This window comes from Schistocerca cancellata, chromosome 1 (genome assembly GCF_023864275.1).
Source record: "Schistocerca cancellata isolate TAMUIC-IGC-003103 chromosome 1, iqSchCanc2.1, whole genome shotgun sequence".
Classification (NCBI taxonomy): Eukaryota; Metazoa; Arthropoda; class Insecta; order Orthoptera; family Acrididae; genus Schistocerca; species Schistocerca cancellata.
Window position 1 is genome coordinate 687,348,587 of NC_064626.1, and position 25,797 is coordinate 687,374,383.

The following is a 25,797-nucleotide window of genomic DNA, read 5'->3' on the forward strand; positions in this document are numbered from 1 at the left end:
GACAGAATTACAATGTCATCGGTGAACCTCAAAGATTTTATTTCTTCTCCCTGGATTTTAATACCTACTCCAAATTTTTCTTTTGTTTCCTTTACTACTTGCTCAATATACAGATTGAATAACATCGGTGAGAGGCTACAACTCTGTCTCACTCCCTTCCCAACCACTGCTTCCCTTTCATGCCCCTCGACTCTTATAACTGCCAGCTGGTTTCTATACAAATTACAAATAGCCTTTCGCTCCCTGTATTTTACCCCTGCCACCTTCAGAATTTGAAAGAGAGTTTTCCAGTCAACATTGTCAAAAGGTTTCTCGAAGTCTACAAATGCTAGAAACGTAGGTTTGCCTTTCCTTAATCTTTCTTCTAAGATAAGTCGTAAGGTCAGTATTGCCTCACGTGTTCCAACATTTCTACGGAATCCAAACTGATCTTCCCCGAGGTCGGCTTCTACTAGTTTTTCCATTCGTCTGTAAATAATTCGCGTTAGTATTTTGCAGCTGTGACTTATTAAACTGATAGTTCGGTAATTTTCACATCTTTCAATACCTGCTTTCTTTGGGATTGGAATTATTATATTCTTCTTGAAGTCTGAGGGTATTTCGCCTGTCTCGTACATCTTGCTCACCAGATGGTAGAGTTTTGTCAGGACTGGCTCTCCTAAGGCCGTCGGTAGTTCTAATGGAATGTTGTCCACTCCCGGGTCCTTGTTACGACTCAGGTCTTTCAGTTCTTTGTCAAACTCTTCACGCAGTATCATATCTCCCATTTCATCTTTATCTACATCCTCTTCCATTTCCATAATATTGTCCTCAAGTACATCGCCCTTGTATAGACCCTCTATATACTCCTTCCACCTTTCTGCTTTCCCCTCTTTGCTTAGAACTGGGTTTCCATCTGAGCTCTTGATATTCATAAAAGTGGTTCTCTTTTCTCCAAAGGTCTCCTTAATTTTCCTGTAGGCTGTATCTATCTTACCCCTAGTGAGATAAGCCTCTACATCCTTACATTTTTCCTCTAGCCATGCCTGCTTAGCCATTTTGCACTTCTTGTCGATCTCATTTTTGAAACGTTTGTATTCCTTTTTACCTGCTTCATTTACTGCATTTTTATATTTTCTCCTTTCATCAATTAAATTCAATATTTCTTCTGTTACCCAAGGATTTCTACTAGCCCTCGTCTTTTTACCTACTTGATCCTCTGCTGCCTTCACTACTTCATCCTTCAAAGCTATCCATTTTTCTTCTACTGTATTTCTTGCCCCCATTCCTGTCAATTGTTCCCTTATGCTGTCCCTGAAAATCTTTAAAACCTCTGGTTTAGTGAGTTTATCCAGGTCCCATCTCCTTAAATTCCCACCTTTTTGCAATTTCTTCAATTTTAATCTACAGTTCATAACCAATAGACTGTGGTCAGAGTCCACATCTGCCCCTGGAAATGTCCTATAATTTAAAACCTGGTTCCTAAATCTCTGTCTTACCATTATATAATCTATCTGATACCTTTTAGTATCTCCAGGATTCTTCCATGTATACAACCTTCTTTTACGATTCTTGAACCAAGTGTTAGCATTGATTAAGTTATGCTCTGTGCAAAATTCTAACAGACGGCTTCCTCTTTCATTTCATAACCCCAATCCATATTCACCTATTATGTTTCCTTCTCTCCCTTTTCCTACTGTCGAATTCCAGTCAACCATGAGTATTAAATTTTCGTCTCCCTTCACTACCTGAATAATTACTTTTATCTCATCATACATTTCTTCAATTTCTTCGTCATCTGCAGAGCTAGTTGGCATATAAACTTATACTACTGTAGTAGGCATGGGCTTCGTGTCTATCTTGGCCACTATAATACGTTCACTATGCTGTTTGTAGTAGCTTACCCGCACTCCTATTTTTTTATACATTATTAAACCTACTCCTATATTACCCCTATTTGATTTTGTATTTATAACCCTGTATTCACCTGACCAGAAGTTTTGTTCCTCCTGCCACCGAACTTCACTAATTCCCACTATATCTAACTTTAACCTATCCATTTCCCTTTTTAAATTTTCTAACCTACCTGTCCGATTAAGGGATCTGACATCCCACGCTCCGATCCGTAGAATGCCAGTTTTCTTTCTCCTGATAACGATGTCCTCTTGAGTAGTCCCCGCCCGGAGATCCGAATGGAGGACTATTTTACCCAAGACGACGCCATCATCATTTAACCACACAGTAAAGCTTCATGCCCTCGGGAAAAATTACGGCTGTAGTTTCCCCTTGCTTTCAGCCGTTCGCAGTACCATAACAGCCAGGCCGTTTTGGTTAGTGTTACAAGGCCAGATCAATCAATCATCCAGACTGTTGCCCCTGCATCTACTGAAAAGACTGCTGCCCCTCTTCAGGAACCACACGTTTGTCTGGCCTCTCAACAGATACCCCTCCGTTGTGGTTGCACCTACGGTACGGCTATTTGTATCGTTGAGGCACGAAAGCCTCTCCACCAACGGCAAGGGCCATGGTTCACGGTTCATACAAAATTATATAATGCATACGTATTGTAAGAAAAATGTATGTATGTGTATATGTATGTATGTTCCGCATCTCATCCTAAATCACTGGGCAGATTCCAACCAAACTTGGTACACATAGCCCTTACTGTCAGGCAGCAATCGCTGTCTGGGCAAGAATGACCTACTTATCAGTGTTCTGAAGATGTAACGTCGTGCACACTGAGATGCATGGAAAACGGCCGCATCATGGATGACGTTTAGCAACAATGGCGTTTCCGCAATAACTATCGAAGGCAGTATTCACGTATGTCGCTGAATGCGTCTTCAAAATTGTATCGTGGTACCACACGTAGTTCAAGAGATGTGACGTCACTAAACACCGATGTCTGAAAAATTGCCGCATCGTTGTGAAGAATCCTCACAAAATATTTTGCCGACACTTTCCAAACATGTTTTTGAATGTACCTTCGCAAATGTAACATTGTACGAGACATAGTTCAAAAGATACGACGTAATAAACACTGACGTATGAAAAAAATGCATCATGCTTGAAGTTTTAGTACATTTATTCTTTGCTGCCAAGGCACTCCTACAGTCGAGTCAACTTAAGGAAATCCCTGACTTCGCTTTTGAGACCTTTCAGTTGGGAAGCGCAAACGGCTTTAGGCGAAAACAATAGACGTCTACAGAGTTGTGAAGAAGCGTTGCAGTAGAGACGTATACAAAATCGCGTACAGACACGCGAAACAGCTGTCCCAGCGTACAGAAACTGTCCGCAATCGACTAACACAGAGTCTAATGCATGATTTCAAACGTACTTTCAGAAATACACGGAAATTAAATTTGTTACGTTTTAAGCTATAAACACAGCTCGTTTTTTATGTTTTCCTTTCTAAAAGAAAATTGGCAAAATGGATAACTGGGCAATTCCGGGTTTGTCGTATATATATATCGAAATGAACTTTCAGTCCGGAAGTTTTAACTGACGTAAGCACCTGCAATGAAGGCTACAATGTATGAATCTGCTATCATTTGTCCAATATGAATGACACTAACAGGTACACACCATATACCTGTCTGCCTCCGTAGCGTAGCGGTAGCGTTACCGCCAGCCACGCAGTGTGCCCGCGTTCCATTCCCGGTGGGGGATGGGGTATCGTGTGACCTTCATCATCATTGACTCGCAAGTCGCCGATGGGGTGTCAACTAAAGAGGACTTGCAATACGGCGGCTGAACTCCCCCGAATGGGGACTCCTGGCCAACAATGACATACCATCATTCAATTTTTTCGACGTACACGTTATGATCATAATGTCAATTAAGGCCTTACGCTGGATATCAAAGTGAAAGTATTGCACTGGGTGCGAAACACATTACTGAGTATTAGCCTGATCTGGCCAGCCATTATTAGTGTTGTTTAATAAACTGTCCCAGTGTAACCAGAAGGCTGCGACACGGAGGAATGCATTTCACCGAAGGCACATGCCTAACAGTGCAGCCAAACTGTTAGCCTCGCCAGTGTTATGACAACGCGTATGTACAATCTGCTCCGATACAGCTATACCATATCGTAGCCACCAGAATGCAAAACAACTCAGCCTAAAGAGGTGGGCTCGATGATCCATCACACAGTGAAAACTTCGCCAACAGAGTTAGCGAAACCGGGTATCAGGTCGAAACGCCTCCACCAGACAACTGCCAACAACGCTCCCTGGGGTCCAGAGTCCGTCACCGCCTGCTGGAATCCTGTAGACGCAGCCGGTTGACACGCAGACGCAGCCGGTTGCAGAAATCGCAGGCGCCCCGGCCTACGAGGTCTTCGTGGCGGCCTCAGCTACTGAGCACTGTGTGGCCTTTAAACAGCGTCACCCCGCTGCCCCGGTACCAAGGTGACATAGATCGACGCCAGACTGCGCCCGTGTGACGACGGCGAGCACTTGTGTCTGCTCAAACTTGAGGTAATAAGGAAGTGTTTCCTTAAAATCTGTCTATCCCGCGGCAGCTGCCGCCTTCTTCGACTGACTCCGGTGTCTGTCTCCTGCTAATCGAACTTGCAACACTTAGGTCGAAGAGCGCTACACAGTCCTGACACACTGCACCAACACTTCAAGACTCACGTCTACAGAGAGTTGTAAACAATACGTTACAAAAAGCTAACAAAAAAATGGTTCAAATGGCTCTGAGCACTATGGGACTCAACTTCTGAGGTCATTAGTCCCCTAGAACTTAGAACTAGTTAAACCTAACTAACCTAAGGACATCACAAACATCCATGCCCGAGGCAGGATTCGAACCTGCGACCGTAGCGGTCTTGCGGTTCCAGACTGCAGCGCCTTTAACCGCACGGCCACTTCGGCCGGCAAAAAGCTAACAATCCAAAAAATGTTCAAATGTGTGTGAAATCTTATGGAACTTAACTGTTAAGGTCATCAGTCCCTAAGCTTACACACTACTTAACCTAAATTATCCTAAGGACAAACACACACACCCATGCCCGATGGATACCAGGACGAATGTATTATTCCAGGGATTCTCAGTCATTCTTTTATTTCATATAGGCAGGTGGCACGCAGTGAATAGAGTTTATATTCTGTTCACGAACTCGAGTCTCATTTTCATTTACAGCTCTAGAAGTACGCTTGGGTGTAAACGCAAACACGTCTCCGTGTCAGATCTGTAAAGGTCGCCTTTCGTTTTTGCCAGTTGACTAATCAGCATTCGTTGTGCGAAACACATAATTGATATTAAATCTAAAACACCAAGGAGGACAGTAAATAACGGAGTTTTACTTGTTGTGCGCATATCGTATAGTTGGAGCAATACATAATTAAATCTGTATGTGATTTGGGGATACAGAGAGTAAGAAATTTAACACACAGAGCTGCCATCTTTGGCAACGATGACGGCTCTAACCCGTCTGGTTGTCGAGGAGAACTGAGCTTGAATGGCAAATAAGGGTAAGGCATTCCATGGTGCTTCAGCTGTGTGCCAGAGCTCATCAACTGTAGTCGCCTGCGAGTGTAGGTGCTCCACTACCGGTCTTAATACTTCATAAGTACAGGGTGTTGTGAAACTATTCATTCAAATTAGAACAGGAGGTGGAGAACATCAAAACAGATAATTTTGGTAAGAAATATATGGTCTCTGATCTCAGCTTGTAATTTTAGGGAGCATTTTGTTAGTGGTGCTCACGTAAGCCGTTGTTGTCGCTGACTGGAAAGGTGTATTGATATTCAAAACTACTCTGTGCACATATGGTTGGTTCTGAGGTATGTTTGGAAACGCATCGTTTGGTACACATGCATCACGGCCTTGTGACCACAACGGTGACTTCCTTGTAAACACACAGATTCCGTCACAATCGCTACGGCCTTGTGACAACAACAGCCAACCTAGAGAGGCTTACATGTGCTTAAACGGTTGAAGTACATCAGTTAATGGAAATGGACGAGTATCGACAGCGCTTTCCCAACTGACGTTTCCGAAACACCAAGCATTCGAACGTCCGCATTGCCTGCTACATGAGAAAGGTTCTTTCTGTGCAAGTACGTATGATACAGGTTGGAATCCCCGAAATAAAAGACGAGATTCTGCGACAAGCTGAAGACATTCCACCTACAAGTACACGACGTATTGCACACAGCCTTGACGTCAGACTTAGCCAGGTGCAGAATGTGTCACATGACCAACAGCTTCATCATTTCCATCTTCAGTGCGTGGCAGCACTAGCATCTTAAAATTTACCCCAGTGCGTGCACTTTGCAAAATGATTTTTACAACAGACTGCCATGCACACCTTATTCCCAGACGATATCCTGTACGCCGACGAAACTTTGTTTACTCTTAAAGGCAGTTTGAACATTCACTATTCGCATGCTTCGGTGCATGTGAATCCACAAGGTACTAGTACTCGTGATCGTCAACAGCGATTCGATGTTAGTGTGAGGGTCGGCATTGTCGGTGATAAGTTGACTAGAATACATATTCATCCATACCACCTCAATGGACCGAGATATCGCATCTTTGAGGAACAGAATTACTGGGATATATACCTATGAGTGTTAGACAAAGAGTGTACTTGAGAAAAAAATGGGGCGGGACCCAATTTCAGCTTTGCTATGAGGAATCATCTGATAGTCGTCTTTCGGACTTAATGCATCCGCCGAGTTGGCACTAGGGCCTGGCCACCCATGTTATCTGATATTGCGTATCTGTATTTGTTTCTCTGGGGACACATCAAACAACTGGTGTATTAAACAAACCATTGTGGAAACGGAAGAAGACCTCGTCATTGGAATTGTTGTCTCTACAGGTACCACTGCAGATATGCCAGGAATCTTCGAATGGATATGAGAGTCAATGATCCGGCGATATACTACGTACATACACGCCAATGGTCACGCATTCGAGCACTTCCTGTGAATGCAGCTCCTGTAAATAGCATGATAGTCCACATTCTGTGTAAATCGTACGTAGCATCAGAAATTGCATCAGGGGCCATACATATCGTAACTAAATATACTCACAGAAAAAAAAATCGCAGCACCAACAATAATTAATGCAGTGTAAAGAAATGTCGGGAATACATTTGTCTAGGTAAAGTTTTTAAGTGATTTACATTGCAAGACTACAGTTTAATGTAAGCGCAAAATAATCCATTGCAACAGTGAAATTCTAGTACATTAATAACCAGTGTAACCCCCAGAACGTCGAATGAAAGCATAGAAACGTGCATGCAAGGAGTTGTACAGGTGCCGGATGTCAGTTTGGTGGCTCGAATTTCATGCGTGATGCGCTTGGTCAGCCAGTACAGTGACGGTTAATGTGGTTTTTGAATGACGTTGGAGTTATCGCTCGGTTGGAGACAGTTCTGGTTACCAAGGAAGTCAAGTCAACAGGTCCCCACTGTGTAGAGTTTGTTGGCTTACAACAGCGGTATGCGGGCGAGCGTTATCCTGTTGGGAAACACCCCCTGGAATACTGTTCATGAATGGCAGCACAGCAGGTCGAAACACCAGACGGACGTACAAGTGTACAGCATGGTGCATGGAATAACTACGAGAGTGCTTCTGCTGTCGTACGAAATTGCACCCCGGAGCACAACTCTAGGTGTAGGTGCAGTGTTTCTAGCACGCAGACAGGTTGGGTGCAGATCCTCAACTGGCCACCATCTAACAACACACGATCATCGCTGAGACCCAGGCAGAATCAGCCTTCATCAGAAAACAAAACAGACGTCCTGACCACTACTGAGCCCTATTACACTTGGCCGTCTGGACCCCGGTCTTCTTGCCACCGTCCTGACCTGTCGCCGCTAGCATTCATGTATAGAGCCTACATTCCTGCCTAGTCCTTTTGCTGTATCGAAGAAGAAATAGCCAGCTTCTCGCAATACTATTACAAGACCTTGTTAAAACTCACTGAGGTGTTGATAATTGCGTCTTTGTCGCCTGAAAGGTATTCTCGATTAACATCAACTCACCGCGTCAACTCTCAAATGTAACTAAATTGGAAATTTGTGGTAAGGACTATGGGACCAAACAACAGGTCATCGGTCCCTAGGCTTACGCACTACTTAAACTAACTTACACTAAGGACAACGGACACACCCATGCCCGAGGGAGGACTCGAACCTCCGTCGGGGAGAGCCGCGCGAACAAAGGTAACTAACACTCACGACCGTTACAGTGTCTATTTAAAGCAAATCTGATTTGAAACATCATACTGGTGCTACTAACGCCGCTTTCATACGAATGGTGCGACATTTGAACAGATATCATCTTTCAGATGTAGAAACTGGCCTACCAACTGTCGTTTATGTCGCACGACTCCTTCTCGATGTTGCGATTTTTTTGGGTCTATGTATTATTGTTTTGATATTCTTTATACTATGTATTAATTTGAACGAATAGTTTCGGAATACCCTGCATAATGCCTGTTGTCCAAATTATTCGTTATGCTAATCAAAGATAACCGTGTTATGGGGCCAACGGTATTCGTATCATCACGTCACGTACTGGACGCGTATGACGATGACGAATGCCATTTGGCAACAGTCGCTCTCATAGGAGCCTTCACACACGGAACGTCCATTCTGACTGTGCACCCAGAACGGGCACTCGTCTGAAACGTCGACGTCGTGCCACTCACGTCTTCACTGTTATCGTTGGGCACGTCACTGTGGGCTGCCTCTCCCCGCAGCCGCGCATTTGGAAGCAGCAAAAGTTATTCCGTGTTAATAGTCCGTGGTGTGCCATGCGTTGTGGCCTTGTCCTTTTGAATACTTGTCTCGCTGTAAACTAGCCAATCTCCTGGTCCATGTATGTGATATGGCATGACTTAGTGAACAGTATGTCTGTCCTGCCTGGTGCTAAACACAAGGGGTCGTTGAGCTCCTACATAGCGCTGAACGATAAATCGCGATATTGATAGGCTTCTGTCGAATTCGGACACGTCTTGACCTTGGCAAACTTTTGTTTTCGCTACCATTCAATGCTGTGCTCCAGTCGTAAATTCTGAGGAAAGTCTTCCTGAAATCAAGACCCACGTTTGATGCTAGTAGACTTCTCTTGATCAGGAATGTCCTTTCGGCCAGTGCTAGTCTACTGTTCATGTCCTCCTTGCTCAGTGCATCATGGGTTATTTTGAAACTTCCTGGCAGATTAAAACTGTATGCCGTACCGAGACTCGAAGTCGGGACCTTTGCATTTCGAGGGATAGTGCTCTAACCGAGCTACCAAAGCACGACTCACCACCCCGAGTCGTGTTTGGGTAGCTCGGTTAGAGCACTTGCCCTCGAAAGGCAAAGGTCCCGAGTTCGAGTCTCGGTCCGGCACACAGTTTTAATCAGTCAGGAAGTTTCATATCAGCGCACACTCCGCTGCAGAGTGAAAATATCATTATGGGTTATTTTTCTTCCTAAGTTGCAGAATTCCTTAACTTTATTTATTTCGTGGTCTCCAATTTTGATTTGGGTTTCCTACTGTTCACATTTCCACTGCTTCTAATTATTTTCGTCCTTCTTCAATTTACTCTCAGTCCTTATTCCACACTCAAAATGGTTCAAATAGCTCTGAGCACTATGGGACTTAACATCTATGGTCATCAGTCCCTTAGAACTTAGTACTACTTAAACCTAATTAACCTAAGGACATCACACAACAGCCAGTCATCACGAGGCAGAGAAAATCCCTGACCCCGACGGGAATCGAACCCGGGAACCCGAGCGTGGGAAGCGGGAACGCTACCGCACGACCACGAGCTGTGGACGTTCCACACTCATTACCCTGTTCATTCCATTCAACAAATCCTGTTATCTTCTTCACGATGACTGGCGATGACAGTGTTCCTGGCGACTGATATTCTTACCCCCTGCATTTTCATCCCACTTCTGAAACTTCCTTTAATTTCAGACATTGCTTCTTTGATGAGTACATTGCACAGCATGGGCGAAACACCCTTTTTATACGAGGATTTCATTCTTAGTCTTCCACTACTACACACATCAAAAAAGTTTTGCATCACCTCGGTTCCGAGAGTTCCGGAACCTGTACATAAATCTGGAATAGAGATCAACATAAACATCATTTCCGCCCTTTTTATTCCTCATGAAAGCCACTCATTTCATGTTGTACCACCATACAGCGAGATCTTCAGAGGTGGTGGTCCAGATTGCTGTACACACTGGTACCTCTAATACCCAGTAGCACGTACTCTTGCATTGATGTATGCCTGTATTCGTTGTGGCATACTATCATCAAGGCACTGTTGGTCCAGATTGTCCCACTCCTCAACGACAATTCGGCGTAGATCCCTCAGAGTGGTTGTTGGATCACGTCGTCCATAAACAGCCCTTTTGAACCTATTCCAGGCATGTTCGATAAGGTTCATGTCTGGAGAACATGCTGGGCGCTCTGGTAGAGTGATTTCGTTATTCTGAAGGAAGTCATTCACAAGATGTGCACGATGGGGGCGCGAATTGTCGTCCATGAAGACGAATGCCTCGCCAATGTGCTGCCGATTTGGTTGCACTATCGGTCGGAGGATGGCATTCACGTATCGTGCAGCTGTTACGGAGCCCTCCATGACCACTAGCGGCGTACGTAGGCCCCACATAATGCCACAACAAAACAATGGGGAACCCCTACCTTACTGCACTCGCTGGACAGTGTGTCTAAGGCGTTCCGTCTGACCGGGTTGCCTCCAAACACGTCTCCCACGATTGTCTGGTTGAATGCATATGCGACACCCATCGGTGAAGGGAACGTGATGCCAACCCTGAGCGGTCCATTCTGCATGTTGTTGGGCCCCTCTGTACCGCGCTGCATGGTGTCGTATTTGCAAAGATGGACCTTGCCATGGACGTCGGAAGTGAAGTTGCGCATCATGAAAGGGGGGGCAGTTCCTGTCAGGGTTCCTCTGAGCATAATCCGTAGGTAGCGGTCATCCACTGCAGTTGTTGCCATTTGGTGGTCTGAGCGAGGCATGTAATCGACAGTTCCTGTTTCTCTGTATCTCCTCCATGTCCGAACAACATCGCTTTGGTTCACTCCGAGACGCCTGGACACTTCTCTTCTTCAGAGCCCTTCCTGGCAAAAAGTAACAATGCGACGCTATCGAACCCCGGTACTGACCGTCTAGGCATGGCTGAACTACAGACAACAGGAGCTGTGTACCTCCTTCCTGGTGGAATTACTGGAACTGATCGGCTGTCGGACCCCCTCCGTCTAGAAGGCACTGTTAATGCATAGTTGTTTACATCTTTGGGCGGGTTTCGTTACATCTCTGAATGGTCAAAGGGACTGCGTCTGTGATGCAATATCCACAGTCAACCTTTTATCATCTTCAGGAGTTCTGGGAACCGGGGTGACGCAAAACGTTTGTTGATGTGTGTGTTATTCCCCCTTGGCTTTTGTACATGTTGTACATTAGACGTCTCTACCTATAGCTTACTCCTAGTTTCCTCAGAATTTTGAACATCTTGCCCCATTTGAAATTTTCGATCGCTTTTTCCAGGTTGACAGATCCTATGAAAGTGTCTTGATTTTTTTTCAGTTTTACTTTCATCATCAAACACCACGTAAGAACAGCCTCACTCGTGGCTTTACCTTTCCTAAAGCCAAAATTGGTCTCATCCTTTTTTCACGACGCGTATTACGATCTTCTCACAAACAAACAAATAACATGCATATACGATTTCTGAGTGGGAAACCTACTGGGTGATGTTTCGTTACATAAAACTAAACAGCACCTGCATACTTTGAGCAGCTGCACTGAAATTCTAATCATTTAAACACCCACGCATGCAGCACACATGAGTATAATTTGATGTTCGTTGCCAGATGCCTTCATTGTGTCGAAATTTAATATCCGGCACTGTACGTGTAAACGGTTGTTATTACGACATTGCTGTAATAAAGTGTTTTCTGAATCGTCTAATCAGTCCAACGCAGTGATATTTGTCTCTCACAAAAGTTACTTTTCGTTAACAGATCCAAACCCAATAACTAATATACATGAAATCGGTTAAGACGTCAGTCACGTACCTATCAACCAGCAGAATTCCCTTCTATTAGTGCTATTACGAGACAGTCGTTTAAGTTCTGAATCACTGAAAGTTTAATTTTATCCCTTTCCTCACCTAGCTCGGTAAACGGTTCCTGCCAGATTTTTTGGCAAACGGAGCGGATACGAAACCAGCGGGTACGAAGCCGTCGCTTAATTCATTCTAAAAGTTCTTCAGTAGTGGCAGGTCTGCTCTTTAAGCAGGCAAGCCTACAACATCAGCGTTCTATGAACGATGCAATGTTCGTTGCATTGTTAAAAGGAATATTAGCAATGAGTTACAAGGAAATTCCTTTCCCAGCCTGGGAATATAATGTGGAAGAATGCTACCTGTACAACTGAAAATGTTTCTGTTTACATCTGCGTGCAGTATTCCATTGAATTGTACTAACAGTAAAAACACAGTACCATGTAAACCAGTCCAGAAAACGACCAATCACCTGCACCGAATTACATTCACACGATACAAATCTAAATAACATTCATCTGCTATACACCAGATCCATACTCAGGCATTCGCGCTCCATATCAAATAATGTAACTCGGCAGACAATTGTCCCACGAGAGAAGTCATATTTCACATCTCTCTGAGGGATGCAGGGAAATCGTTCCAGTGAGTAGTGAATAGTGTGGTCACGAAGTGTTACTCTGTCACTTACCAATAACATGAGCTATAAGAATACATGCCTGTCTGACTGTTGGTTCCTTAAGTACACTTTTTGGTATGGCAATGTGAGTCCATTGATCTTGTAGGGTTAACTGCGTGATATTGAGAATTTCCCTGCAGCTTTAAGATGATTGTGACTTGATTCTGTAAGCCTGCATCGTGTGATTTTGGGGTTCTTTCCCAACCTTCGTGTCTGGAGGTCCGTATTAATTGATTCTGAAGGCTACATTTGTATGATGTTTGTGTTTAGTATTCTGTTGATATCTTTGTTTCTCAGCGTCCGAGCCTGGAGGTTCGTATCAGCTAATTCTGGAGGCGAAATTTTTGTGTTGTTGAAGGTCAGTGTTTTTCTGACTTCTTTTTTTCCTGCTTCCCTGCTGTAGAGTCTGTATATCTCTGTCATACTGTACAGTGTGACATTGTGGGAGGACATGCTATGAGCGCTACATACAGTTTGGTCACTAGTGACAGACCAGACGGAAGTGCCTTGCCTTGTATCGTTACTACAACGCCCGATGAATAAAATATTTCGTCATTTTAAAATTACTAACTAGTTGTTATTAAAACAATTTCCCAACAGAGAGAATGTTTCTCTTGTCTAGCAGTATTTCACTCACTTTAACTAAAAAATCATGTACAGGAGAAACGATTTCAGTTAAAACGAGAAGTGTGGTTTTTTCACCTCTGAGAATATACTCAATAACACAAAACGCGTAAGATTTATTTATGCTCAAAGCTGGCACATAAATTTGAGCTACTCACAGCTTCATTGATAAGTAGTGAAGCCTCTTGTGTTGCTATCGTTTCCAAATTTTGATGAATTCCTCGTCACGAATTTCATTAGTCTCTGTCCTCGTATAGTGTCAAGATGTAGTGAAAGGATGACATCGCGAATAGGACCATGCACGGTGAATAAGGGTGAACACGACACATTATCATAGCTCGCTTTTAAACAATACGTTCTTAGTGAGTGTTTAGTTACCCAGGATATTGTGCCGTAGAAAGTAACGAGTAAAAAAAATTAAATGATCGTGTGGCACTGTTGGCCGGGAGGCTCCGTCCGGGGACGTTCGGCCGCCACGTTACAAGTCTTATTTCATATCGCGCTACATTGGGCGACTTGCGCGTCGGTGATGATGACATGATGATGAGGGCAACACAGCACCCAGTCCAAGAGCGGAGAAAATCCCCAACCTGGCCGGGAATCGAACCCGGGTCCATTGAATGGTAGGCAAACACGTTACCACTTTATTTTATTTATTTATTTATTTATTATTATTATTATTATTTACTATGAAGCCAGAGACGAGGGTCGGAGGGCAAAGAGGGTAGGGGTCGTCTTCCGAGGCTTTGCCTCAATGTCCCATTCCCGCCTTCCTGTAGCCAAGGAAGGAAAGGCGTCTTACAGGATCAAGGGAGCTTTATTTGAACAAATTCATTTATTTATTTATAAGTGTATATATTATTTATTTATTTGTATTCATTCTTTATTTTGTTTTAACCGGATTCTCCTACCGCCACCAGACGCTTCCGAGTCGTTGTGACGTAATGGAGAGGGGGCTCCCTTATACCGTTTCCTCAGAGGATCAATCATGTGCCTTGAATCGTTATCAAGTCTGCCTTCTAGTATTCGGAATGCCCCAATGGGCAGGGGGATCCTCGAATAATGCACCTAAATCATTCAGTAGTTGTGTCCGGCGAAATGCATGGCGGCGGAACGCCTCATGAGTCGTTCTCATGTAGAACCATAACTCGAGAACACTTTCGGGAGGCTAGCAAAATGCAATACAGCATCATGCCTTTCGGCCAGTTGACGTCGTTTGTTCTGGGGGTGGGAAATTAAACAGTATCTGGGAGTAGGAGTTCGACCAGCGTGATAGACTCTGCCTGTCGTCGCAATAGGAGCGCCAGAATATGTTGTATAGGGTCCCAGCAGCTGCCCATCGCAGCACGTGTCAAGCGGTGTGCATTCCGAATCGACGAGTCTGCAGTGCGGGTACAAAAGGCCGTCCGTAAGATGGATGGAATGAAGCCGCTGGCGCATGGATAATTTTCCGTTCACCGCCATGTACCACGAGGAACGAGCGAACGTGGGCAGGTATGGGGTGGGGCCGGCTACAGGTCAAGTTTTGATCATTAGGTGAACCCAGAATAAGAAACGCTTGTTAATTGTTCTTACACTTAAAAGTTTTCCATTAATGCACCCTATAATGTTAGCTATTCTGTCTGAGGAATAAACGTTGTGCGTTAAGCACATCGAGCTTACTACTCGTATATTCGGGAACTATTTTATACATATTCTGATAAAAAATTGAGCTATGGAAAGAGTAGCTTTATGGAAGAGGTGTAAAACAGGAAAGCCTTTTATTCGAGAGTTTCAAGCCGAGTTTTCCAGTGAAAAGAGAATAACTTTCCGTGGTAGCTTGTTTCTTGCCTTGTAATAAGCATCTCTGGCGCGTCCCTTCCAGCGATTCACTGTCACGCGCCTCTCCGCCCTATAAGAGAGTAGAGAAAAGTGCGGAAGCAGAAATAGTCCGGATTGACTCAATAATTAAAACCGCAATCTGGTGGCGTCAGGCGGCCGTCGCAAACAGCACGAGCCGCCATCTCAAACAAGAAAGCAATAAAGCGCCTCGGCCCGGCCGCGAAAACAGAACCCACCCGCTCCGGGGCAGCGCCCGCTACCGCGACGCGACGAGCCGTTTATTGAATTTCGCGGGCGAATGCATCGCCTCACCTCCACCCCCCCCCCCCCCAACCTGCCCAGTCCTTCCTACCGAACAGCGTCATGACTGTTACCTGCTACCTGTGCCTGACTTCTGGGTCGCAGCCACCAAACTAACAGACATGTGTATGGAGAGAGCAAAGGAGAGTGGGATTGAGAGAGAGGCAGAGGGAGAGAGAGAGAGAGAGAGAGAGAGAGAGAGCTGTAATGGGCAGCCTATTTACTTTGTACTCACATTTCGCATTGCAAATTCTCGACGAAGAAATTCAAATGGCGCGGAGTGTTCAAATATGTGTCTAAGCTCCATTTGCATTAACGGTGGATAATGTTTGCTTTATAAATGCAGCGAGAAACGTTCTCAAAAGTTATTCCCGGATGCAATTATCCTGTGTGTAAGTTTCAGATTCACTGGTAGGCTGTGGACCGTTAATGCTACCATTGTCACTTTCTACGCAAAAACGCGAAACTGACGTAAATTCCTACAAAGAGCAATTTTTAAGATACTGCGCAGGAAAGCAGTACATCTGTTTACAAGATAAACCGTTTCATTAGAAGGCCGTGGGACAATTAGTTATTCATTCTAGTTACACCTGTAAAATATAATGAACTCATAACTATGCGCTGGGCCGTGTTCTGTTTACGTTTCATGCATTTCTCGGGGAAAGTGTTTCAGATCACGTCACTATAGTACGCCTCACTCGCAGGTTCGAGTTTTACGCTTGTCACTGGATTCCACCCTTTCCTTTCAAACGTACCTCCGTCTGTAAAACCCCCATCAAACTGTGATTCGCTGTGGCATGGAATGGGCAAAGACCATCTTGCGAGAATATTCCGTATCCGACCGCTCGTTACTCAACTACTCGCCGCAGTCTGTGAAGTTGCGTGAATTACCTCACTGCCGCGGTGTCTGTGATCGTCACAATGATTTCTAAGCAACTAAAATCCTCTGACTTAGCTATCCAAGACTGATATGTGATTTCCTCTGAATGCGCCTCCTATTAGGAAAGCACTAGTACAATGTAATGGAGCCGGAAACTCTCGTCTTGAAACGGGGGCCAGGTAGTGTTACGGTCATTATTTAGACGACAGACGAAGGACAAAATCTAATTGTGCTGCAGCTCAGCTTAATAATGTACCTATTACCTCTTTTCTAGCTTGTAACAAACTGTATCTCTCTTGCAAGTCCTCCCAGGAGGTTTCCTTATACGATGTTGAATATGACCGTCTCTAATGAAGTTGTCGCTGACAGAACTTTAAGGCCAAATTTCCCTTCTCTCCTTTCAACGGGTTGTCATGCTTTATTCACATACACGGCGAAACATGATTCGTCCAACCAGATAACATTTTACCGACAGACACAACACTGTACTAACTTGGTGGGTCTTTTGGAAATGTTTCCAAGTTCTCATGTAGAAGATCTCTATTACAAGAGCTGCTGCTGATTAGAGTTACATCAGCTAATATGTTTCGCCATGAGAGCTTAAAAGTCATTAAAATATCTGAAACGTACTACTTCCAGAACTTCTGCTAGTATCAGACTGCCCACGTAAGTGTGAATAATATCAGATGACACGTTAAATACTGAGGACTCTTAGAAACAATGTATGGTCTCAACCGTAGAAATTGTGATTGGCGGGGGAACCTCCTACATTAGTGGCTGAGGTCTTACATGTCGCTCTCGGGTGTAATACTTGAGTAAGTTACTCAAACGAGCAATCTATAACTTTTACGTTTCCTGAGGAGAGAAATGGGTTTCTGTAACATGCTAATGATCTCAATTCGCGCTCTAGGAACCTATGAAGCCTTTTCAGAAAGGCGTCCAAACACGACACTGAAGTCCTTGATTTAAGAATAATTTGAAAGAATCGTCAGAATTGATTACAGTCCTTTGGTATGGAGCCTTTTTGAAGCCACAAACTACAGGCAGACGATCACAGATGCGGATTTTCTACAATCGATTGCTGAACTGATCGGTCCCCTAAATCGGTCAGGCCTGTACTACACAAAGGAAGCGGCTACTCGGCTAACAGAATATTTGTGCTGAGCAGATAGCCTTTCTTTCCTTTGCAAGAATCTCTCCAGAGGATCAACGATGAACACGGTGATTGGCGATGGGGGTCGAGTATTGGGGGGGGGGGGGGCGAGGGGGGGGCACGTGCATGTGACTTCAGGGTGACTGTGTTGTGTACCTACGCTGTATCAACAAAGTCCCACTCAGGTCTAAATTTTGTTGACATAATTGAATTTGTATGTGCCTTCTCACATTACAGAGATGTGTTTACAAGTTGCTGCCACAGGAGGGGACAACTGTGTACTAGTGGACTGCCAACAACAGTTGTGAGGTCTACTTCAGAGTTTTCTAGAGGGTAAATTCTCCAGGATTACCTGCCTGGAATACTGCAACAACGCTGTGCAGATGAATATTACATCATGGATCTGGATATAAAGCCAGAATTTTTAACAAACTGGAAATGTAAGATTACCTAATATCAAACCATGATTTCTGTACAAAGGAAAAATCAACGTGAAACCCATCAACTATAATACTGTTGGAATAGACAGCTTCAGATGTATGAACTCCAGTTTTAGAATAAAGAAATACAACAAATTTGTATATTTAATCACAAGCCTAGGCGAGAACAGTGATGTGCAACTGATATATGTCTAAAGAGAAGTATGTGTGCCTCTTCTGGCTATAGAACATCCGGAGGATGTTACCAGACTTGAAACTATGTTGTATTACTGAAGAATGGATGGAGTGTTTGAAACTGTAAGTGCGTTAAATTGCCAACAAACATATTTACAATGTTCTCCAATCTCATTACTGGACAGTTTGCAGAGCAGCTGCGGTATTCTGTTTAACCGCATCCTATGCTTTGTCCACTGGCGCAGAAATAAGAATGCACAAAAATTTATTGGTGTAAAAGTAAACCTTTCAGACAATCAAAACTGGAAAATGATCATAAACTATGCTCTATCTGCCTACAGTTTTATTATTTGCGTATAAACTCTGTGGAAATCGTAAATTTAGACTTCAAAAACTGATATAAGTATTACGGATCAATATTATATTAAAGCTGGAGACTTATTTTACTCAGTACAGGACATTGTTCTCCATGGTACCATCAAATAGTCACAGCAACAGCCAAGGGCCATATCTATACGTTATTAACCACTGCCTTAAGACAAAGTCAGTGATATGCCACATAGTTCTCAGGAGGAGCAGGGCACATCAGCGATTAATCCACTGACATATGACAACAGCCAGGCCTAGGACACTGGCCACTGCTAGAGATGCTTCTGCGTGACAGAAACACGATGCATTCCGGATGGTCAGCTGGAGACAGCAGCAATTAAAATCCCCCATGGCCAACCTTTAACCACTGAACATCCGGGATATGCTATGACGTCCAATCTCTGCCAATCTGCCACCAGCATTGCCTGATTTCGAACTTTTAACTGTTGCCTGACCACGTGTGAGCGTGGCACCTCTGCTTTCCGCAATCTCTGCAGGTCTACAACACCAGGTTCCAGCCATCTCACCGGCCGGAGTGGCCGTGCAGTTCTAGGCGCTACAGTCTGGAATCGAGTGACCGGTACGGTCGCAGGTTCGAATCCTGCCTCGGGCATGGATGTGTGTGATCTTAGGTTAGTTAGGTTTAATTAGTTCTAAGTTCTATGCGACTGATGACCGCAGAAGTTAAGCCGCATATTGCTCAGAGCCATTTTAACAAGCCATCCCTGCATATGCTGAAGTTCAAATTAAGAATTTCTTCGCACTGTGACACTGGGGTAAGGTACAGCCTGCTGTATTCTCTGTAACAGCAGCCGATACAGCGGCCAGTCTGCTACAGCCTGAAACTGGACACTTTCAATAACACACTGCCTGTGAGCAGAGTATGTGCTGGTTACCACTGACAACGCCGGTGTTGGTCAGAAACATGGAGAATCGGTAGAGGGATGTGTAGACCGCATTTAGAAAAATGGTAATAACACATACAGTATTACATGATGGAGGTGATAATGCTAATAAAACCATATTACAGGAGCTGAACAGAGAGCTCTTGATGTATTTTTGTGGAGTTTACAACCAGAAATGTCATGTAGGGTATTGCATGGAATTCCCAAAGAATTTAATTAAGCAGGAGACACAGTGGCAGCACTAACTGAAATTGATGTGGTCACCAAACCACAGGAAATGAAAATGAAATTTAATGCAGTTGTCAGGTGTTTTAAATGTGATAGTCCAGGTAATATTAAGTGTAATGGTAATACACAACAACACCAAACATGTAAACAGTCTGGGCACTCCAAACAAAGTTTTACACATCAACGTTCAAAGGAACAGCTAGAGAGATCACAGGGTGGACCTCGTACTCTTCCATTAAATGAGGCTGAGGGTGGTGTGGCCACTGTACAATACTCCCAGTAAGTGTTAACGTGGGACACCTCTGCGCAGAATGAATTAGAGAATTTTTTCCAGCCAGATTTGTGAGAGGAATATTGTGCAGATTTCTATTGGATGCGGGGCTGCAAGTATCGGTGGCTACTAATAATATGATTCCTTATGTAAAATTGAATATGTCATGCTGGAGGCTAAGTGGCAAAGGAGGGGGCGACATTAATTGACTCAGTTCAGCCATGTTGGGATGCCAAAGGGGGAGTAGTGAAGGAAGCAACTTCCAGGTTTGTGTACAAGTTGTGGTGAGATTTTTACACGAAATTTCGGTTATCAGCTTTGTCCTCCAAACGAGAAAATATTTTATTGAGACCCTCCTACATAGGGATAAATGATCATAATAATAAAATGAGAGAAATCTGAGCTCGCACAGAAAGATTTAATTGTTCGTTTCTCCCATATGCTGCTTGAGAATGGATCGATAGAGAAATAATCTGAAGGTGGTTGGATAGCTCCTCTGCCAATCACTTAAGTGTAAATTTCACATTAATCACACACATGTAAAGGTACCAGGTTGAAGGAATTTATGGATGAAATTTTTATTTGCAATGTTATTAATGGCAGTAGTATCTTAGCATTTTGCCTGGTGGGAAAGCATCGAATCTTTGTATTAAGATAATTATTTTGTGAAGAGAGTTGATGTCAAAGAAGTTGTCCATTCTGAGGTGCTTGTAACAGCAAATGATTGCATCTGAGTGCGAATGTGTATACATTCGTATGTCCGTAGTGATATTAGCTTTAAGGTTAAAGATATTTTGCCTAATTCGGTTTAGTCACCTAAGACGAAGTATAATATCAGACAGAACGTCCCACGTACTACTCTCCACACAGGAATTATTGCACTGCTGAACTGGGCCAAGCACCATCTGACAATCACAACTGGTACTCACTACCCAGGTCATGTGGGTCACCCTGTTCCATTCCCAGAAATCAGATGGAATGCCCTAAAGAGATAATCACAGACAAAACTGAATTCTTCCAAAGGATAGGGTTCAATTGGAAGTACTTTGTGTCAGACCCAGTGGTCAATATTTTTACTTGTTGTTAACAACAATGTTACAGTGGTGCGTAGAACATAGAGCTGCAGGGGCAAAGGTTATTGGCTGAGGGCCCTTTGTGCGGTATTTCTGGACAAGCCTTCCGATTACCTGCCATCATCGTTGGAACCATCACCCTAGATAACACACATACTTTAATTTACGTACCTGACCTGCCCTTGACATCCTACTTGCCGAAAACCGGACCTACTTCAATAATACACGAGCCAAAACTCTGCTCACCTTCTTATACCAGATGGTAGCTGTGAGAAACGACTGTGTATCACTGGAACTCCTAATAACCCGCGTGAAGAGGTACTGTTTAGAACATCGTCGCCAATTCGTAACAATAGGAACCACAACATCAGCTGCCTGGATAATTCTGGCCATAAAAGGCATTGCTTGCCCAAATTGCATCTATTCTAATTTTCAATCTAAGGGGCTCATACCAGTAGCATCTTTAACAACGAAAGACAGCCTGATAAAGGACAGAGAAAATCATGAAGCAAAAACTCAATGGGTGTGCCAAATTGTAGTGAAACAACAAAGGAACTGTAATCAGTGTGAAGGAACAATTGTCACTGTGAATGAAGTAGGTGGGACACAAACTGTAAATAACTGTAACTATATTAGTGCTGTGTTGCAGGAAGGTCACCAGGAGGGATCTGACGGGCCAGATTTCACTATGGGGAGGAAATGGTGACGGCAGGGGTCACAGTTACAGCCAAGTTTAGTATCTAGGACGTTAGCAGTTGCCACAGTCAGCTGCAGTAAATGACCTCCCGACACTCACATGGTTCGACCCACTGTCATTTAGCAACAGTCAGACCTAGGATAGTGGCCCCTGCACAAGATGCTTCAGTATGAGATAGAAATCCATCTAGCTACAAACAGCTCTACTTTAACCCCTTGAGGCTATCCTGTCATCGTGGAACAGATGAACCATCATATGAAGTCCACACTGTAGCAGGTAACGTCATAAGAGTGACACAGCCGCCACCACCTCCACTAGGATTCGAACCACAGTCGCCATCTGACCACCCAGCTGCTAGGCAGCTCTGTCGTATGCTGCCTCTGCAGTGCTGGGTTCTAGCCTGCTCCGCATGTCCTGAGGATCAAGCTGAGGACTCCTTCACCCTGTGTCACTGGGGCCAGGAGCAGCCTGCTGTATTCTCCACAAAGAAGTCGATACTATGACGATAGTGCTGTGGCTGGAAACCCAAGCCTTCAACTGATGGACTGGCCGTGGGCTCAGCAGGCGCTCGCTATCACTGACAAGGCCAGCGCTTTGAGGTCAACACACCACCAGATGCTATGTCAGGGTATTTTCTGTACTCACCACAGATCAACACTAGGAGCACTGAACATAAATAACAGTAAAGGGATTATTGTATCGTCAAGCTACCTTATCCTGCTGCATACACAATCATCTCTGGTAGGGAATAATGGCCCAGACACAACATTACAATAGATAGTGCCAAATTAGGACTGTTCCCCGTAAGGAATATTAACCCGCATGTCTTACAAAAGAAAAGCAATCTATCAAATAGACATAAACCATTCCTTATTACAGAAAATATTCCTGTGAGTGCTTTTAATGTGTTACATGTAGACAAAGGAAACTGGCATTGAAAGACAGTGAAGTAAAAATATTGAGTAACTGACAAAAATAATTGCCATATAGAAAGAATATAAACTGTGTCTGGGGAAAGAACAAGCCATTACAGATGTACAAGAATAATTTACACATTACTTTAATCCCAGTACACATGTAGGGAATACGAGAAATCAGTATATACTGTAAATACCAAAGGAAAGTGACCACATAAGGTACTCGTAGAAAACAATGGTTCCAAGGACTCTTGGCTAGAAGAAATATTGTATGGAGTGTTTCACATACAACAGCAGAAAAGTGTCTGGCATCATGTGGATTCCAGTATGCAGGAACTCTTCTCGATTGCCTCATATACTGCACTTTGATCAACAGACTCTGGATCTGAGTATTGTACGTGGTGTATGCAAGTGCTCTGTTTAGAATTGTGCGAATTCCAGTACGGGATAGGAGGTACGGGAAAGGAGGCTCTGGTCATCACATATGTTGTGCACTATTAATTGGACTCTGGAAAGTGGTGTATCAGTTTTAGTGCTGGTAGGCCACCCTTTCAGCTGCCAACGTGACTGTATACATTGACAGAGAGTGGGCGGAACGTCTCGCAATGCGATTTGTCATTCAGTGACAGTGACTGATAGCCATAATCACCAGTTCAGAAGATAGGGCTAGCTGCTGCGTAAACAGGCCATGACTCATGTCAAAGGAATGGTCTGTTGCCTTGGTGGATGACAGTGGGGACACGGGTTCTCATCTGTATTTTCATTTTTTCCTGTAATCAATTACAATGTAGAAAGCTTTTCGTGATATGAGAGAAAAAAACTGCAAATGGAAGCCCGTGTCCAAAAACACCATCTCCTGAGGAAAAAGAAAATCGCAATCATAGCAGTGAAGGCCTGTCCATGCAGCAGCAAGTTCCATCTTATCCACTTGCGATTTTGGAAATCAGTCACGATCACGGAGTAACAAATCATTGCGAGACGTTCTGCCTACAATGGGGGCCTAACAGCAGGCGGCGACACCTATAACTTTGACGTTCTGCAGCCTCGTTGGATGGGTTCGTCACCCCCTATAACACCTCAAAGCTGCCCCTGCTTCCAGCTGCCACAGTGTAAGGAATGTCCAAAGTATTTTGTTGACCCAGAACACCCATTAAATTACTTCTCTCACAGCAGCTAAAATGTATGTAGAAAGTAAATCCATATGATTTGTGCATATAAATTTCATCACTTACACCTTATTGTGACCAGAATTCGATTTTTTCTTGTGCAACAAATGATACCTTTAATTGGCTGCTGTACTGTCAAATTTTATGTACTATGTTTCTGATGTGCGCATAACACTATTGATTGGTCTGAATTGTGAACAATCACATAAATGCGCAGCCAATATCGTTCCTTCCTCTTCTTCTTCATTTCATTTACTAGGCAAATTGCCTGTTCAGTACTCCATCTTTCGAATGGCCTTCCAACACTTCTTCTTCTAGTGCACTTATAATTAAGAACATTTACTGGGAATCTTTCTCCATCAATATCTATCGCCAACATCTCTTTAGAATGGTAATAGTGCAAGCATCACTCACATACTTCTACTGACTATTCATGAGCGGTGAGTAGTAATGATAATATGTGTTAGCCTTGAAAGGTTTCTTTTATTTCACAGAAGTGATAACTTCCTTATGTTTTCGACCGGTAGCAGTAAGAAGTTCACAGGTTTTCTTGTTATGATATTTTGAGACATATTTGTCAATATCTTAAAACACTTTTCCTACGCATTCATGTTTTCCTCTTACATCCATCTACTTGTGCTCAGAATACTGAATACCGTACACATTAATTGATACATACACATTTTTTCTCACGAATAATTCCACATACACTATTAGAAGCAGAGGTCACGCCATGAAGAAATTATCCAAAGGGCTGTAAACCAGTAGAAGTGTTATAGACAAAAAAAGACAAACAAATTACTACAGTATTACGGTATATTTACAGTTCTTACTTTTGGACCATCTAATTACAACTGAATGGAACACAATTTCCGTGCCATAAATGTTCCACCCTTACGTTTGAGAAAGGCATCTTCAGTAGTTTATATTGTTTAGTTTACGTTTTGGGATAATGTATAAATAGGTTATAAACAGTTCTGGTGGCTGGATTTTCTATGTGGTACTACTAGTTTCAAATTGTACTTACAGGTTTCCTGGATGTTGTTCTATGTGTTGTGTTTCTGTTGCATTTTCGGCGCTGTTCTTCTTCTTATAATTGCCATTTGAAATTTTGTTTTCCAGACTTCACAACACAAGGAACTGAACGCTTGTTTTGATGCTATGTTTTGGTTGATGTTACCGACTGTCGAATGTAGTTGCCAAATATCGAATATTATTGTTTGCTATTGAGTGAAAATTTGAGATATCTGTGATCTCTCTCTCTCTCTCTCTCTCTCTCTCTCTCTCTCTCTGTATGTGTGTGTGTATGATCAGATGCGAGAAAGAGAGAATGAGAGAGAGAGTTTATGGTTTTTTCCCTAATATGGCTGCATTAGCAAGTGGAATGATTTTTATCTTATCGTTTCTTTTATTACGAGTAACTGTGGCAGAGAGCCTGTATTGACTCGTGATTGCTCATTTATCACATGTTTATTTTCATAATAGCTTTCTCTAAATGAAAGTTTTCTTGCATTTGTATAAGGTAGTTGTCATGGTTGTTTATTCATATTAGTTTCATATCGTGTTCCTTGTTTGTAGGAAGGTGGGTGTGGTATAAAAATAGAATAGTTTGTGTCATACTTCCAACACCTAATGTGTTCCTTGTACTGTGTTTTAAAATTCGTGCATATTGTGTCACAGCGCGACTCCTCACATGCCAGCGCTAAGAAAATGTCTCTCAGAAAATTTCGTCCAAAGAGTACATCCGGCAGAAAAGGGACGTTAAGAACGGCAATCTGGCAACACTATAACCACATGTATGATAAGTACCTCTGTCAGCACATACTAGTTGTGCGGTACAGTTGGTGCAGTGGATAGGATTTTGGGTTCGAGGCAGGAGGTCCATAGTTCGATCCTGCGTTGGGGCACATTTTTTCATTTGCCAATTTCATTGTAACATTTCATACTGTAATATACACCGTTTATTAGGTCACATATATCCTAAATTTACAACATTTTGTAACGCTGAACATAACAAATATGTGGTTAGACAGATAAGAAATAGACAGTTAAAACAAATGACCTGTCAT